This window comes from Lissotriton helveticus, chromosome 2_1 (assembly GCF_964261635.1).
Source record: "Lissotriton helveticus chromosome 2_1, aLisHel1.1, whole genome shotgun sequence".
NCBI lineage: Eukaryota > Metazoa > Chordata > Amphibia > Caudata > Salamandridae > Lissotriton > Lissotriton helveticus.
This window is the reverse complement of record NC_136059.1, coordinates 771,436,887-771,449,311: the sequence shown is the minus strand read 5'-3', so window position 1 is coordinate 771,449,311 and position 12,425 is coordinate 771,436,887.

The window sequence follows — 12,425 nt, the reverse complement described above, 5'->3', positions numbered from 1 at the left end:
TCCCAGGAATTATAAAAATTAATAAAAATTATTTTGCTAGATGGCGAGACTACCCATTCCACGATTAATAGATTCGGTGAACTAGTTTGGATCATATTTAAGGTCCACTTGAGAGTCAGTGAAAAAAGGGAAATGAGACCACCCTTCGCTCTGCCAGCGATACTAGGGGCAGCCGGGACAGAAAAACTAGTAAAATCGTCTAACCAGAAGTTGGAAGTTATGTCCCATGATTCCTGGAGGGCTATAATATCATGGCTAGTGACAAAGTCAAGCCAGGCTACATCTGCCCTTTTTGCTCTGATTCCAGCAATATTCCAACTAAGGATTTTGCAGGCATCTAACTCGACAAGTGCAGATACCCCGGGCGTGGCAGTCTGCGTTGGGGCTGGCTGTCAATCGATTTCCTCGATTGCTGAGAAAGGAGCAAAGTGGTTGCTCAAGGCTGGCCCCCCACCCACCAAGGATGTGTCAACTGGCTGTGGATGAGAAGCTGGCTGGGTTCCTAGCCCCCCACTTTGGTGCTGATTCTGTGTGTACCCATCTACCATCACCATGCTCGCTAATGGTCTCGTTCTCCTCTTTGTGAAAACTGGGGGATGAACCATATGTTGAGTGCCAGGGGATGGGTAAAAAAAGCCCAAGGGAACCGGTCTCATAAGGCTTGCCTCTGATATCTCTGAGCCATCCCAGAACAGTCTATCTGCCAGGTCTGGGGTATCAAAGTTTATTATCACACAATCCCCTGAACTATCGTAGGCCGTCTCCCAATCCAGCCCATCTTTCTGGCAAATATGATCCTGTTCGAAATGTTGACCCCGCCACTGCTAGCTTCCATACACCACAATCTGGCCTTATTTATCAAATCTCATGCTGGTTCAGACACGCCCTCTTCTAAAGGGGTGTTAGACCTGGCATCATTGGCATGAGTCTCTCCTCCATTTTTTCTGTTTGCCTCCTCTGTTTACGATGTTTTTGCTGGTATATTGCTTTGGGCACTGTGCCACTGCTGATCAGTGCCACAGTGCAAGTGCTCCCTCTGTGAAATTGATGAATTGATTGGATTCCATGTTTGGCTTATTTGGTTTACTGTCAGTCCCCAGTAGCGTGCACCAGGAGTGCCAGGGCTTGTAAATACAAATGCTGCTCGTGGGCTTGCAGCACGTGTTGTGCCACCCACAAGAGCGGCCGAGTAAAAGTATGTCTGAAGGTCTGCCATTGCTAGACCTACATGCAGTCTGGTACTGCCACGCGGGCTGTGCAAGTACACCTACTTGCCAGTCCCTAAACCTTCCCTTAACTTCATGTTAGTCACCCCTATGGTAGGCCCAAGGGCAGGGTGCATTGTAAGCATAAGGTAGGACAAGCCTGACAAGGTTGGCATGTCCTAATAGTGAATTACAGCCATATTAGTTTTTCACTATGGTAAGGTAACCTGCTCTCCATAGGTTAGAATGGGCTGCCAGGATTATTAATGCTATAATCCTAGCGGGCTCGGGGAGCATGGTGCAATGTCGAGTTTGGTATCCCTGAACTCAGGGTTTAATAACGCATCCGTTTGGGTGGATGGTTTTTGGACTCTGTGTTTGAAAATAGCACTTTTAGAAAGTGGCTATTTTCTTGTCTGACTGTCTACTGGTCTCTGCTGGTTTGGTGTGCGTGTGACAGGAGCTGGGTGGCTCCAGAGGTCTGAATGAGTCAGTGTGGGGTGAGTGGGGCATTTGCATTGAGAGTAGGGGAAGAGTAGCTCCTGATAGCCTGCTCTGCCTGACACAATGCTGGTTCCACCTCCTGCCAGGCGACTGATGGCTCTGTGCCTGCCAGGGACGATCCTGGCCCCACCTCCTACCGGACGACTGATGGCCCTGCCCCTGCCAGTGACAATGCTGGCTCCACTCCTGCTGGGCGGCTGAAGACTCTGCCCGGCACAGTGAATAGGCCAGGTGCCTCAGCCTGGCAACACCCACAACAAACCCAGGATGGGGGGAAATTCCCCTGCATGGAGAAAGGGATCAAAGCCAAAAAGGGGTATAAGAGAAGGACCCCTGAACTGAGAATTTAGATCACTTCTGACAAGGAAACCTGAACCAAAGACAAGAAGCCTGCTGATCCAAGGACTTGCCTAACCCTTCTGCCAGTGTGCTGTTTGCTGGGGGAATCCTGCAGTTGCTTCTTTATTTTTGCCAAGGAACCAGGAGAGAGGAACTGAGCGTGTACTCTCAAGCTTTGCCAAGGAAAATCTCCAAGGGCTGGAAGAGTGACTGCCTCCTGTTGAAGTCACAGGGTTAAAGGACTTCATCATTTGCTGAAAGTGCTTGTTGCTGGAACCTGAAAATCCAGCACCTCTGAAGAATCCAGCAATCTCGACGCCGACGGACGCCGCCGAATCCAGCTCGACATCGTGAGTGCAGCTCCCGTGTCCCGCACCTTCGACGCCGGCCGCCGGGCCCGATCGACGGTAGTAGCGACGCCGCTACCGACGCCTCGACACCGAGCCCTCTCGACGCCGTGAGCGCTGCTCACTCTTGCAACATCATCATCGACATCGGCGACGACGCCGTATCCTGCTTCACCTCGTGAGCGCTGCTCCTGCCTGACATCTATCGACGCCGCTGCAGATCGCCCCGACTCCGAAGCCCGATCGACGCCGAAGACGCGACGGCGGACATCTCGACGCCGCTGATCATCGAGTGCTTCACTTTTCCAAGGTACTGTGTTGTGGGGGTCTGTGCGACTCCGTGCTCGACGTAGCGCTCCTCGCGGTCGACGCCGAACCTTTGGATTAACTCTGCCTCGACGTTGTGTGACTCCCGTGTGGGTTACACTGTTGCCAAGAACTGTGTTTTAAAGAAGAAGAGTCGCTTTTGTTACTAAAGACTTTGTGCTAAGAAGAAACTACACTTGAACTGTTATTTTTCCTTCCAAGAGTATTTATTACGATTGTGATATATTTTTGTCATTATTTGGTCTTGTGCTAAGCCTTATATAAACATCCTTATTTTTTATAATACTACTGTGTCGTGTCCATTTGTAGTGTATTCACTTTATTACTGTATGTGGTCATAAATGCTTAACGCACTGCCTCTGAGATTAGCCTGTCTGCTTTGCCAAGCTACCAAGGGGGTGAGCAGGGGTTATCTAAGTGTGTGATCCCCTTGCCCTGACTAGAAAAGGTGTGTCCCTATTTGTCAGAAGTGTATACCTCTGCCAACCAGAGACAGCCGCTTCTAACATTGGTGGGTCAGCGGTGAGGATTTGAACTTTGCATTTATGACCCATGTGCAGTGATTAGTGTGCGCTACATAGTGAAAGCATACCATAGTGCAGCCACAATCTGATTTGGTAGGATATTCTATTCTTGTTCTCCACTTTTCTGAAGCTTGATTTTTGAACACTGCCAGTTTTGACCATGAGTGATGCCGGAGTCACTACCCCTGTTGTTGTGGAGGAATTTGATAGAGAAAAGATCAACGATTACCCGTTAAAGATGCTGAAACACTTTTGCAAGCAGTTGAAAGTCCCTACTCCAGGCCTTTCCAAGAAAGCATAATATCTCAAAGCATTGGAGGCCTGGTTAGAGGCCAGAGATCCCTCTGATCCGGTGGTGGTACCGCTAGAGGAAGGGGAGGGGGAGGTGCCAGTGAATGGCCTGGATCTCCTCCCGGCAGCAGTGTTTCCTCCAAGGGTCTTTCTCCTGAAGAATTGGAAGACAGGGCGAAGGAGCGAGCATACCAGTTAGAAATGGCAAAACTTAAGATAGATGGGCAGTTGGAGTTAGAGAATGCAAGAAGCAGGAGAGAAGCTGATAGGAGATCAAAAGGTTGGAGTTTGAAAGAGAAAAGTTAGCTTTTGAGCGTGAGAAAATGGTGAGGGACATGGAGCTCAAAGCTAAGAATTTGGAATTGAATCCCTCTGGTGGCAGCATCCCATCTGTGCCTGCAGAAAGTAGGTTTTATTTTCCCAAAGATGTGATCAAAGATTTTCAGAAGTATGAGGATATTGGTCAATGGTTTAAATCGTATGAGTTAGCATTGTTGGCCCACCGGGTCCCTGAAAAGGATTGGGGAGCGGGGTTGTGGGGTCGCTTTGTGAATGAGGGAAGAGATACCCTGTTGGACATTCCTGTGGAGGATAGGATGTCTTATACTCATATGAAAGATGCTTTAATGTTATGGTATGGCCTGACCCCAGAAAAGTACAGACAAACCTTTAGAGAATGTAAGAAGTTGCCTGGTACTGCGTGGGTTGAATATGTGTCATTTTTTTTCAGAGCCATGGATGGTTGGGTAAAGGGCAGCAAAGTGGAAAGTTATGATGCTCTTTATGATTTGTTTGCTTGGGAGCACTTGTCTAATAACTGTTTTCCAGAGCTGCGCCAGCACCTTATTGATAGCAAGATATCTAACCCTAGAAAACTTGCTGAGGAGGCGGACCGCTGGGTCAGTACCAGGGTCCACAAGGGTCCAGTGGGAGACCCAGCCAAAGGTGGGCAGGGTCCCCAGCAGAAGAGTGAGGGGGACAAGGGTAAACAGAGGGAGTTCTAGAAAGGGCCCCAAAGTAATCCCCAAGGGAACCAAGGGAAGGGTTCCCAGCCTCCCCCAGTGAAGAAGTCAGAGGCCCGACAGGTAAACCTGTTCATAGGGGCCCAATGACCTGCTACGCTTGTAAGCAGGTGGGACACCGTTTTTATGATCCTCAGTGTCCCCTGAAGAACTCTAATGCACCACCACGTGCATCCCCCGTCAGTTGGCGAGTGTAGCCCTGGGAGGGGAGGAGATGGTTGCCCCTGGTGGGGAGGGTCCCGCAGACATGTCCCTGGTCTCTTTAGGAGACATGGAAATGGTCCCTCCACCCCCTCTGCCTAGTAACACTAAGAAATATAGGCAGTGGGTGACCATTAATGGCCATAGAGTGGAAGCTCTCAGAGACACCGGAGCGAGTGTGACAGCTGTCAAGTGTCACTTGGTGTCCAGAGAGCCGGTGGTTCCCCACGCATTCTACCCTGTGATAGCTGCTGACAACTCCCAGAGAGAGTGTGAGGTAGCTCAGGTTCCCTTTGAATGGGGGGGGGTTTCAGGTACTCTTCAGGTTGCTGTGAGGCCCGCCATGCCTGTTGATTGTCTCCTGGGCAATGATTTGGAAGACTCCCCCTGGGCTAAGGTGGAGAGGGAGACACATTTGAAAATGTTGGGTGTGCCAGAGTGGGTGTGTGCAAAAACTCGATCGATGACAGCAAGTAAGGGTGTTGATGGGGTCCCGGAGCCTGAAAGTATGGCCCAGGGCCCAGCTGTGAAGAGAAGAGGCAGGGGGCGTGGGAAACCGTCCCCCATAGTTCCCGTAGTCCAGGAGGAGGCAGACCCTGAGGGGGATGCCCTGGAACCCACAGGTGAACAAGTTGCTGAACTGGGAGACCTGCCTGAGCTGACCCACTTTTTTACTAAAGGACAAGGGGACCCACTAGGTAAGCAAGGACCTGGGGTATCAATTATGTTAAAGACAAAGGTCCTTGACAAGGAAAATGAACACTCCAATAATTATAGGCCACAATATGCACTATAATGAAAAAAAGTCCAGCCGGACTTTAGAATTTATTCAATGTTTAAATATATTAAATCAGACAAACTAACAATGAAACAGTGGGACACAATCCTGCATCCACAATGCTACACAAACATTAGACAATACAAATAATTAGGGTATCTCAGGCATATAGAAGAATGGAGCAAAAAGGAAAATTTGCAATGCATTTGCTTCACATATGTGGGAAACACAAGGTTTTTTGGCACATAATATTACACTAGTGTTTAAACCACATATTGTGTCGACGGCGTTTCGATCCAGTTAATAATGATGGATCATCATCAGGACATTCATTGCTTGCCTGAATTAAAAGCTTGGATGCGGGGTCTATCGGAGTTGAAGCTGAGCCGGCGTCCGATTGGAAGCCTTAGGTTGATAAGATAAAACTTGAAGGGCAGTCAATTCGTAAGTTGCCTCATGGGATGCAGTTATCAATAACCCACGAAGGTAGAGCCTGCAGCACGATCGGTGTGTAAGGGGGTAGAACCAGGCGCCTTATGCCTCGCAATCGAAATGTTCAATTCCAAATGATGCTGAGGGGGGCACGTTAGATTGGTGTGGGACCTGCGGCCAATTTACTTGGACAATTAACCGCCGTGCCACGGAGCGTTGCGGGGACGCTTTGGCAGATTAGGGTGGCCTGTAATAGGGCTCCTCGGTTTCAAGGGGGCTCAGTTCAGTGTCCTATGGTTCACAATGGAACTAGGTTCGATATCCAGGTGCAGAATCGCGCCGTGGAACGTCAGCGTGTGGGCCGAGCTGACCCACTGGCAGCAGGATGGTGGTCCCTCCAGGGAAGAATTTTGTGCTGAACAAAAAGTGTGCCCTTCTCTTGTGGATATGAGGCAGCAGGCCTCATCCCAGACATCAGGTGATCAGTCAGGGTCACATTTGGTCTACTGGGAGAACGATCTCTTGAATAGCGAGCCTAAGGCTGCTGAGCCTGGGTCAGCCCGTGTGCTGGTGGTACCCCAGCGCTTCAGAGCCTTCCTACTGGGTTTGGCTCATGACGTTCCGTTAGCTGGACATCTGGGGCAAGACAAGACCTATGACAGGCTTGTCACCTATTGTTATTGGCCTCAGATGAGAAGGGATACAGATATCCATTGCAAAACCTGTCAAACTTGCCAGGCAAGTGGGAAAAGCGGGCGGAAGCAGAAGGCTCCCCTCCAACCTTTTCCCGTGGTCAGTACCCCCTTTGACCGGGTGGGGATTGACATTGTTGGGCCCCTGGACCCCAAGACAGCCATGGGCAACAGGTTCATCCTGGTCTAGGTGGACCATGCCACACGGTACCCGGAAGCCATCCCTCTCAGGACAGTGACGGCCCCCGTGGTGGGACGGGCACTGATGGGTGTTTTCTCCCGAATGGGGTTCCCCAGAGAGGTGGTATCAGACCGGGGCACCAACTTCATTTCCAATTATATGAAGTCTCTGTGGAAGGAGTGTGGGGTAACCTACAAGTTCACCACTCCTTACCACCCTCAAGGTAATGGGTTGGTCGAGAGATTCAACCGTACCCTTAAAGGCATGATTATGGGTCTTGAAGAACCAATGAGGCGTAAATGGGACGTCCTCTTACCATGCCTGCTGTTTGCTTACCGTGAGGTGCCACAGAAGTCTCTAGGGTTCAGCCCCTTTGAGCTTTTGTATGGACACCCGGTAAGAGGACCTTTGAGTCTGGTCAAAGAAGGCTGGGAGCAATCTCCCAGGAAACCTCCCCAGGATGTATACAGTTACATGCTGGCCTTTAGGAACCAGACTAGGCGCTTCAGAGATCTTGCTCAGGCAAATCTGGAGGCCAGCCAGGAAGAGATGAAGCGGTGGTACGACCGGAATGCCACTCTGGTGGAGCTTCAGCCTGGACAGAAAGTTTGGGTCATGTCCCCTGTGGAACCTTGTGCGCTCAAGGACAGGTGGACTGGACCATTTGAGGTTGTGGAGAAAAAGAGCGATGTCACCTACATGGTGGACTTGAAGTCTCCCAGGAACCCCTTGCGGGTCCTGCATGTCAACCGTTTAAAGCCCCACTTAGAAAGGTCCGAAGTGGGCATGCTCCTAGCTACAGATGCTGGAATGGAGGAGGAGAGTGAGCCTCTTCCTGACCTCCTGTATGCAAAAGAGCAAGATGGGTCAGTGGATGGTGTTGTCCTCTCTGACACACTGACCCCTGAGCAGCAGCAAGATTGTCGCCAACTGTTGGGAAAATCCCTGGTCTGTTCTCCTTGATTCCTGGTGTCACTCAGTGGTGCGTCCACGATGTGGACACTGGGGACAGCACTCCTGTGAAGCACAAGGCTTACAGAGTGACTGACAAGGTCAGAGCATACATCAAGGAGGAGGTCTCCAAAATGTTTGCCTTAGGGGTGGTTGAGTCCTCTAGCAGTCCTTGGGCCAGCCCAGTGGTCTTGGTCCCGAAGGCTGCAGCGCCTGGTGCTTCACCAGAACTTCGGTACTGTGTGGATTACCGAGGACTCAATTCTGTCACCAAGACTGACGCGCACCCCATCCCCAGAGCTGATGAGCTCATAGATCGGTTAGGGGCTGCCCGGTACCTTAGTACGTTTGATCTAACGTCTGGGTACTGGCAGATCGCCTTGACTGATGGGGCAAAAGAGAGGTCAGCATTCTCCACACCAGATGGGCACTACCAGTTCCGGGTTATGCCCTTTGGGATGAAGAATGCCCCTGCCACCTTCCAGAGGTTGGTCAAGCAGGTATTGGCTGGACTAAGGGCTTTCAGTGCCGCCTACCTGGACGACATCGCAGTGTTCAGCGCCAGCTGGGAGGAACACTTGGGCCACCTCCAGGAAGTGTTGTTGGCCCTGCGCAGAGCAGGCCTCACAATCAAAGCCAGTAAGTGCCAGATTGGGCAGGGTACAGTGGTGTACTTGGGGCACCAAGTAGGGAGCGGCAAAGTGGCCCCCCTGCAACCCAAGATTGATACCATCCTGGCTTGGGCACCGCCCAAGACCCAGACTCAGGTGAGAGCCTTCTTGGGTCTCACGGGTTACTACAGGAGGTTTGTCAAGGATTATGGTAATATTGTGCACCCCTTGACTTCGCTGACTTCCAGGAAGCAGCCAAGACTTGTGATCTGGACTGACGCCTGTCAGACGGCCTTTGACACCCTGAAAACTGCAATGTGCACAGCACCTATACTCCAGGCACCCGACTTTTCTAAAGAATTTGTTGTCCAGACGGACTCTTCAGAGCATGGCGTGGGGGCTGTTCTAGCTCAGGTGAATGAAGAGGGCCGAGACTTACCTGTAGCCTTCCTCAGTAGGAGGTTACTTCCCAGGGAACGGAGGTGGAGTGCGATAGAGCGAGAAGCATTTGCTGTGGTCCTGGCGCTGAAGAAGCTAAGACCCTACCTGTTTGGGACTCACTTCCGGGTTCAGACAGACCACAGGCCCCTGAGATGGTTGATGCAGATGAGGGGTGAGAATCCAAAGCTGTTGAGGTGGTCCATTTCCCTACAGGGGATGGACTTCACGGTGGAACACCGCCCTGGTACAGATCACGCCAATGCTGATGGTCTGTCCAGATTTTTCCGCCTTAGTGATGAGGACTCCCTAGGGTAAGGGTAGTTCTCCCCACATTTCAGCTGGAGGGGACACGTGTTAGACCTGGCATCATTGGCATAAGTCTCTCCTCCATTTTTTCTGTTTGCCTCCTCTGTTTACGATGTTTTTGCTGGTATATTGCTTTGGGCACTGTGCCACTGCTGATCAGTGCCACAGTACAAGTGCTCCCTATGTGAAATTGATGAATTGATTGGATTCCATGTTTGGCTTATTTGGTTTACTGTCAGTCCCCAGTAGCGTGCACCAGGAGTGCCAGGGCTTGTAAATACAAATGGGCTTGCAGCACGTGTTGTGCCACCCACAAGAGCTGCCGAGTAAAAGTATGTCTGAAGGTCTGCCATTGCTAGACCTACGTGCAGTCTGGTACTGCCACGCGGGCTGTGCAAGTACACCTACTTGCCAGTCCCTAAAACTTCCCTTAACTTCATGTTAGTCACCCCTATGGTAGGCCCAAGGGCAGGGTGCATTGTAAGCATAAGGTAGGACAAGCCTGACAAGGTTGGCATGTCCTAATAGTGAATTACAGCCATATTCGTTTTTCACTATAGTAAGGTAACCTGCTCTCCATAGGTTAGAATGGGCTGCCAGGATTATTAATGCTATATTCCTAGCGGGCTCGGGGAGCATGGTGCAATGTCGAGTTTGCTATCCCTGAACTCAGGGTTTAATAACGCTTCCGTTTGGGTGGATGGTTTTTGGACTCTGTGTTTGAAAATAGCACTTTTAGAAAGTGGCTATTTTCTTGTCTGACTGTCTACTGGTCTCTGCTGGTTTGGTGTGCGTGTGACAGGAGCTGGGTGGCTCCGGAGGTCTGAATGAGTCAGTGTGGGATGAGTGGGGCATTTGCATTGAGAGTAGGGGAAGAGTAGCTCCTCATAGCCTGCTCTGCCTGACACAATGCTGGTTCCACCTCCTGCCAGGCGACTGATGGCTCTGTGCCTGGCAGGAACGATCCTGGCCCCACCTCCTACCGGGCGACTGATGGCCCTGCCCCTGCCAGTGACAATGCTGGCTCCACTCCTGCTGGGCGGCTGAAGACTCTGCCCTGCACAGTGAATAGGCCAGGTGCCTCGGCCTGGCAACACCCACAACAAACCCAGGATGGGGGAAATTCCCCTGCATGGACAAAGGGATCAAAGCCAAAAAGGGGTATAAGAGAAGGACCCCTGAACTGAGAATTTAGATCACTTCTGACAAGGAAACCTGAACCCAGGACAAGAAGCCTGCTGATCCAAGGACTTGCCTACCCCTTCTGCCAGTGTGCTGTTTGCTGGGGGAATCCTGCAGTTGCTTCTTTATTTTTGCCAAGGAACCAGGAGAGAGGAACTGAGTGTGTACTCTCAAGCTTTGCCAAGGAAAATCTCCAAGGGCTGGAAGAGTGCCAGCCTCCTGTTGAAGTCACAGGGTTAAAGGACTTCATCATTTGCTGAAAGTGCTTGTTGCTGGAACCTGAAAATCCAGCACCTCTGAAGAATCCAGCAATCTCGACGCCGACGGACGCCACCTAATCCAGCTCGACATCGTTAGTACAGCTCCCGTGTACCGGACCTTCGACGCTGGCCGCCGGGCCCGATCGACGCTAGTAGCGACGCCGCTACTGACGCCTCGACACCGAGCCCTCTCGACGCCGTGAGCGCTGCTCACTCTTGCAACATCATCATCGACATCGACGACGAAGCCGTATCCTGCTTTACCTCGTGAGCACTGCTCCTGCCTGAGATCTGTCGACGCTGCTGCAGATCGCCACGACTCCGAGGCCCGATCGACGCCGAAGACGCGACGCCGGACATCTCGACGCCGCTGATCATCGAGTGCTTCACTTTTCCAAGGTACTGTGTTGTGGGGATCTGTGCGACTCCGGGCTCGACATAGCGTTCCTCGCGGTCGACGCCGAACCTTTGGATTAACTTTGCCTCGACGTCGTGTGACTCCCGTGTGGGTTACACTGTTGCCAAAAACTGTGTTAAGAAGAAACTACACTTGAACTGTTATTTTTCCTTCCAAGAGTATTTATTAAGATTGTGGTATATTTTTGTCGTTATTTGGTCTTGTGCTAAGCCTTATATAAACATCCTTATTTTTTATAATACTACTGTGTCGTGTCCATTTGTAGTGTATTCACTTTATTACTGTATGTGGTCATAAATGCTTAATGCACTGCCTCTAAGATTAGCCTGTCTGCTTTGCCAAGCTACCAAGGGGGTGAGCAGGGGTTATCTAAGTGTGTGATCCCCTTGCCCTGACTAGAAAAAATGTGTCCCTATTTGTCAGAAGTGTATACCTCTGCCAACTAGAGACAGCCGCTTCTAACAAGGGGGTACCCCAATAAATATTGCAGCTAAAGGAGCAGCCTCCGGGGGCAGGTCAGCTCTTGTGTGGCTGCCCCCTGCCCGCCACTTTAAAGATGTTTTGGAAAGATGGGCGGCGCTGCCTGTGTTACCAGGATTCGGGTGAGCTGCCTCTGAGGTGGAACAGACTATGTGGGAAACTGAATGCGAAATCCGGGACCTATCAGTTTCTATAACCCGTCCGTTATTAGGCGGCAAAATGCCAGATGAGTTTGACAATACATCAGATCTTATGCTTTGCGATACCACATCCACTCTGTGTGAAGCGGTTACTAGAGTCAGGTCATTGACAATTTTATCAATTAGGGTACATTTCTTTAGTAAGCCAGCAAGGCAGGTGTTCAAGGTTTCCACAATGTCTTTGGCTATGCCCACCAACAAAGGCTCAATGCGAGCAACAAACAAGGACTCAAGCTGGTCACCGATGTTCACAGCAGTCCCATTGGCAGTGATCAAAGTACCCTCCGTTTTTTTCTGTTTTTTCGAGGTCCGTTTTAAATTATGTCCAGTGACCTGTGGGCCCTGTGGCGAGGGCGGGACTATAATGATGTCATTAGGGGGACAAGCAGTTAGTGCCACAATCGGATTAGGGTTTACCATGACCACCTCTGGCTCTAGGGGGATGTGGGGCACATGGGCGGGGTCATAAGGCTGTGTAGGATTAACTGGCGAGGAAGGAGCCAATCCCAGCTGATGTTCAGCGTTCGCAATCTCCTTTGTTAATGCCCCCATAGCTGAAAGGTAGGAAATAAAAGATTCAGAGTGTCTTGGCACCTTTGCCTTCTTCCCCCCCTCCTCTGCATTCACAGTTTTCTTGCGCTTACCCATGAATAGATGTAGATGTAGATGTTAGAGAGCTGGCCCTGCCCTGCCTCGGATGGCCACAGATGGCCCCGCCCTTGTCCCGGGCTTC